Source organism: Lepidochelys kempii, chromosome 28 (assembly GCF_965140265.1).
Source record: "Lepidochelys kempii isolate rLepKem1 chromosome 28, rLepKem1.hap2, whole genome shotgun sequence".
Classification (NCBI taxonomy): domain Eukaryota; kingdom Metazoa; phylum Chordata; order Testudines; family Cheloniidae; genus Lepidochelys; species Lepidochelys kempii.
The window spans coordinates 1,526,207-1,532,206 of NC_133283.1; the positions used below are offsets into that span (position 1 = coordinate 1,526,207).

General features: G+C 54.8%; 1 long non-coding RNA gene across 1 annotated transcript; it reads left to right on the forward strand.

The window, feature by feature from the left end:
* The first annotated feature begins 305 nt into the window (after positions 1–305).
* LOC140904277 (uncharacterized) lies at positions 306–5,242 on the forward strand. Its single transcript, XR_012156486.1, has 4 exons — positions 306–661; positions 1,683–1,770; positions 2,551–2,733; positions 5,161–5,242. It is a non-coding gene; the product is annotated as an uncharacterized lncRNA (long non-coding RNA).
* Positions 5,243–6,000: the final 758 nt, after the last annotated feature.

A 6,000-nucleotide genomic window follows, 5' to 3' on the forward strand; every position in this document is an offset into this window, starting at 1 on the left:
CGGCTTCAGGCAGGTTCTCTCTCCTTCACTTTGTCCAGGGCCTTCCTGCTGCAGCCCTTCTTCCCCCCTCCCCCCAGAGCCACACCCCCAAGTTTCCCTCCTTTCTCTCACTGCTCCCCCTCCCCAGTAGGAAAAAGATTTAAAGGGGCCATGCCCTCTAAACCCCAAGGGGTTACATGTACATGCAGTGCTACTGTTCCAGTCCGGGGCTCTGCCGATGCCCCTCGAGCATTCCCGGTGAGGAAATGCAGTTTTACTTTGGTGCAGGAACCGAAAAGGCCTTGAGAGTCTAACCTGGGCCTTGGAGCCCTGCAGGCCGAGCGTCCTGCTTTCACAGGGAGCCTAATAGACTCTGAGTCACCTTGTTCCTCAGCATTAGACTGCCTGCTAGAAACCCGGATGAGATGAGCCCTTGGATTTTCACTTTGGGGTCTGAGTTTCTTCTCTCCCCCTGGTGATTGCTTTGCAGGACGGGTCTGAGCAAGCGCAATCGAACCTCCGATTCCTTTCCATCCTGAAAGAGCCGTTCCAGGAGCTGTCTACACTGCGGCCCAAAGACATCCCTGACAAGCTTCCCCACCTCATCAGCCTGGTCCGCATCATATGGGTCAACTCCCCATACTACAATACCAGAGAGAGAATCACAGCCCTCTTCCGAAAGGTGGGGGGCTAGTGGGTTAGAGCAAGGGGGGCTGGGAGCCAGGACTCCTGGGTTCTCTCCCCGGCTCTGAGAGGGTCTACTTGGTTAGAGCAGGGATGCGATATAGCTCACCTTGGTACCTTTGCCCAGACTGTCAAAAGGTGGGCCAGAGACATCCAGCCCACTAGGGACAAACTGAAACACGCTCGGTGGCTGGTAGATGGGAATGAGTGGAACTAGTGAGCCGGATGGGAAAGGCCCTGTGTCCCAGTCCCCTAAACCAGCCAGTCCCTTCTGCCTGGCTCCAGCCTCCCTTCCCTGATTCTCCTGAGCTGTAAAAACTGTAATCTATCATTGTGATTAGGGATGTCAGGTTTAAGTGGGTGCCTGGTCCTTGACAATTAAGTCTAAATGTTACTTGTCTGCTTCAGATTCAGATTTGTAGAGCTGGATCAATATTTTATAAGACAAAGACATTAACGGGCTAGCCAGGCAAATACAGCTGAGTGGGGATTATGTACTTGAGCTTTGCTCTCAGGGTCTGTGATCTCCCCAGAGCTCCTGGATAGGATAATCCCCCAGTGTCTTCCTACAGCCCTGTCTCCCTGTCAGTGGGAAGAGATTCTGGGGCATCTCAAAGACTGTGAGCTCTTCCAGCCTTTCCTGGGGCTCTCTTGGGAGAGGGAGCAGAGAGACGGTCTGCAGGCTTGATGTGCCCTTTGTGGGCTGATCCTCAATTCAAATAACGTGCATTTGTGAAATCCTATCCTGGGATTCATGTCCGAGACCCCAGAACCTGAGGTCTGTGAGCAAGGAATCTCTGGGTGACGTTCCTATCCCTTGTGCCAGCAGGGCACTGCCTTCTGTCCCCAGAGCGGTGCTCTACCTTTTCTGCAAGGCCTGGACGATAAACATGAGGCTGACTCTGCGAAGCAATGGAGCTAACATGCCCACCTAGGAGAGTCTACTCCCCATCTCAGTGCCTGCCTCTGAGGCGGCCGTTGGGCACGACAAACATTTTCTCCTTCTGCACTTCTAACAGGCTCTCCGGGAAAGGCTGGGTCCTGGACCAGACTAGCATCTTTGCCCAAGTGGATGCCTTTGTTCAGCGCTGCAAAGACCTCCTGGAGGTACGTGGAAGTGGCACGTGATTCCCCCTTCGCAGTGACAGGACTAGGACATGGCCTGGCGTTGCCCTGCGGGATGATACTCTCACTGCAGCATTGGCACCCTGGCATCGTTGTGAGAGGAGGCTGCATCTCAGCCTCACAATTATTGGTGTTCATTTACTTCGAGCCAATGGCTGCTCTCAGGTGCACCAGGACAAATCCATCTGTTTCCATGACAGAGCAGTTTGGTGCTCAGCGTTTTGTACCGTGCCTGAGACAAGTAGCAGGTGCTGTGTAGTGATTGTTAACAGCTCAGTGCCTGGCATCAAACACTCCCCACACCGAAAGCACAGTAGCGTTCAGCCCAGTGTGCTGTGGAGAGCTGCGCGGGCGGTACACAGCCCTATGTGACAGTGGGGAGCCCCACCAAGGAGGTAGACAGCCCTGGGTGGAGGTGGGAACGCAGCCTTCTGCATCAGCTGATCGTCCCTGCCGCTCCAGGTAGATTTCGTTACAGTGCCCCATTCTGGCGGCGATGTGTGGAGAACTGGCAGATGCTCCTTCCCCGCAACGCATGCAACGTCGTCACATCATGCCATGCTGCCCTGCGTGGGTTGTGAGCTGTGGGAGGGCTGCTCCCAGACTGGTTAGCTGGGCAGTACGGGGGTGTTGACAGCCCCCAGGTTATGCCAACGAGTGCATCCCCCAGATGAAGTGGGGAGACCAGCCCCTGGATGGGCAGTGGGTTGCTGGTGCAGCTGCTGCATTGCATGGGCTCAGCTGGCCTCTTTCCTCCCCTAGGCCATCAAGCGCACCTTTGACAAGAAAGCCGTGGATGTCTACATGCTGTTCAACAGAGAGCTCGCCCTGGTCAACAAAGAGCTGAGCAAGAAGCTGCCATTCCTGCCGGCACACATGTGCCATTATGCGGGCCTGGCGCACTGGCTGCGGGCTCTGCACCGGCGCATCGACAGACCCCTAAAGGTGAGTATCCCACATCCATGGCAAGACCCTGTTCCAGCGTCCATCTCTCCCTGTCTCATGCCGCCACGTCAGGGGCCCTTTCTATCTCTGTCATAGAATCATAGAATCATAGAATATCAGGGTTGGAAGGGACCCCAGAAGGTCATCTAGTCCAACCCCCTGCTCAAAGCAGGACCAATTCCCAGTTAAATCATCCCAGCCAGGGCTTTGTCAAGCCTGACCTTAAAAACCTCTAAGGAAGGAGATTCTACCACCTCCCTAGGTAACGCATTCCAGTGTTTCACCACCCTCTTAGTGAAAAAGTTTTTCCTAATATCCAATCTAAACCTCCCCCACTGCAACTTGAAAATGGGACAGAGCTCTCCTTGGGGGCCTGTTAGCACTGCCCCATAGTCAGCTGCAGAGTGGCTCTTGGAGAGACATAAGAAAGCTCCTTCACCCCAAAGTCTGCCTGTCAGAGAGAGAGGGCAGGACTGACAACCCAGCCGACTCCTGGGCACTAGTTAGACCAATGTACCCATCTCGCCCAGTAGCCCTGCCTTCCTGATGCATCGGGTCAGATCACTGGTCTGTGTAGTGTGGTATCCCTGCCTTCACACAGCACCGACCCAGACAAACGGTTCATCTCGTCGGATATCCCTGCCTCCGACAGGGGCCAACACCTACTGCTTCCAGGAGTAACATGCCACCCCGTTTCAGGCCAGCACTATCCTGTGTTGCTTGGGGGAGTGCGTGTGTGGGCACAGACACATGTATGTTTGAAGCCATCCTGACGCTCCGCCGGGGACCCCCTTCCTCCCGGTATCTTGAAGACTTGGAATTTCTGCCCAAGCAATTGTCGTGGCAGATGTTGTTTTTATTCATCTAACTACCTCATCTGTTTTTGACTCTTTGCCTCAATAACATTCTCTGTCAGTGAGTTCCTTTGACAGGTTTAATTCTACGTTGTGTAACAACAAAACAGCATTTCCAGCATCAATCACAAAACTTCCAGTATGTGCAGGCTTGCAACTGCCAAATCTAGGTCTGAAAATCACCTCTGCCTTTCCTACCTGCCCAGCCCAGGGCTCGGCATTCTGGGGCTCACCTCTCTTCTGCCTGGCAAACACCTCATGGCTCATGTCTCTCTGCCCTGGATTAGGGGTTAGTCATACAATCACGGGCTGCACCAGCCCCAGCACGTCGCTCTGGTGGGTACGCAGGAACTGATTGTAGAAATACCTCCTGCTCCTATTTCTCATTTTGAAGGATCTCAAAGCACTTTACAAGCTATAGACTTGCAATGATCACTTAACACACCATGGAAAGGCAGTTTCCCCTGGGGTGGAGCATTGCAGGAGTTTGCCAGCCACACACCAGTGTTGCACAGGGGTAGCTAACCCAGCACTGACATGCAGCTGCCCCTGGCGTGGGACACAACCGCTGTTCAACAGTATTGCTGCTCAGCAGTTTAAAACAGGACGCAAAGGAGAAGCCGTTGGCTGGCTGAAATTACAGTAGGAGTCACTGAGGATGGCATTTGGCCAGGACATCACTTTTCTACCCAGTGCCCTCTACATATTCCCGCTTCTGTGCTGGGCTCTGCACAGAGTTGGAACTCCCTAGCGAGTAGAGACGGCTAGGGCCTCAAGAACACTTCCTTGGGGCATCCCAATTGGGGCTGTAGTTATATAGGGGTCATGCAGCCTCCACCTTCCTCAGTTTCTTCTGTTACCCCTTGAGAGTCCAGTGAGGAAGAGGGGAACAAGCAGGGCGAGAGGAGGTGGGCGGGGAGCTTGAGTAGGGAGAACTCCAGGGTCACAACTCTCATTTTGCATCTCCTCTGAAAGAGGGCACCTCCAAGCACAGCTCTGACTCAGCCCTGCCGCTCACTCGTCAATTGCTTTTGGTTGCCCTAAGGTTGTTTGTGCATGCGTTGGTTTCTTTATCGCGCTGGTCTGAAAGAGCTGAATGTCCAGTGTGAATTTTATCTTCGGATTTCACTTGTTCTCCAAGCAGTCAGCTAATGACCTAGCCGTGTTTGGGGAGTGCAGGGCTGGGACAGCAAGGGGCTGTGAGTGGGGACTGAGGGGCATCAGCAGAGGTAGGGGTGTGTGTGTGAGTGTGTGTGTGTAGTCCAGAGTTGCAATAGCCAGGGGGTGGGGAGGAGACCCTGCTGCATGTACCTATCAAGGGCCCGATCCATGGAGCCAGACTGATCGCACCAGCATGTGCCACACCCATCCCTTTTACAGACCGAGCATGGCCACGTCTCTGCGCTTGCTTTGTCGACCTGTTTTCCCAGCCTCGTATCCTTTTTGGGGACTCACCGTTGACCTGTCTGGAGACAGGCCCGTTCTGTGGATTGATGGGAGGAATGCACTGCATAGATCTGAATTGCTGATGAGGCTGGAAGCCTGACTCGTCTCGCCCTCCGTGCCCCCTTAGGATCATTTCTATGCTGTCCCCAGAGGAGAGGGCCTTGTTCAAGGAGCGGATCCGATACCTGGACAGGAAGATCCAGCCTGGCTTGAAGAAGCTGCACTGGTCTCTGAAAGGGGCCAGTGCTACCTTCATCAGTGAGTGCCGACTGCACGCGAGCAAGGTGAGCTTTCCTCTGACCTCCGTGGCCCCCACGCCCGACTAGCCGGCCCCAAGGCTCCATCCTTCCTCCACAGAGATCTCAATTAGCAGATGGTTAAGGGGTCTCCAGCTGCCGGCATCCCATTGATCTGTACTCTGCTCAGTCTGCCTAGGCTTAGGTGTAGTGGGAGAAAGTCCGAACATGGGTGTTCTCTGCTTAATACGCGTCTCTGGAGGTAGGGAGCAGAGAACCCAGCCTGGCAGACAACACCCCCCGGTTAGGGAGTGAGGAAGAGATAGAGACAGGGAACCCTCTCTGCCCCCAGGATCCAGGTGGGGAGCAGAGGGAGAGCCTCCCACCCCTCAGCCTCATGCCTGCCTCGCCCAGGTGGAGCCATAGCTGGTCAGTTTCACCTCGGTCAAACCCTGGGTGCCTGATCAGATGTGCTCCCTGCCCTGAGCCTGCCTTGCGGCCACTGGCCCTCAGGTGCAGACCATTGTGAACGAATACAAGGCAGCCACCCTGGCCATCGCTCGCAGTGCCCAGCAGATCAGCGAGGCACTGCTGGTGCGGATCACCGGCAAGCGGGTCTACAACGACTTGGAGTTTGAGGAGGACCAGAAGGAGCACCGTGCCTGGGTGCAGCAGAAGCTGATGGATATCCACGAGGAGGTCACCAGCATCATGCGGCAAACCTATGAAGT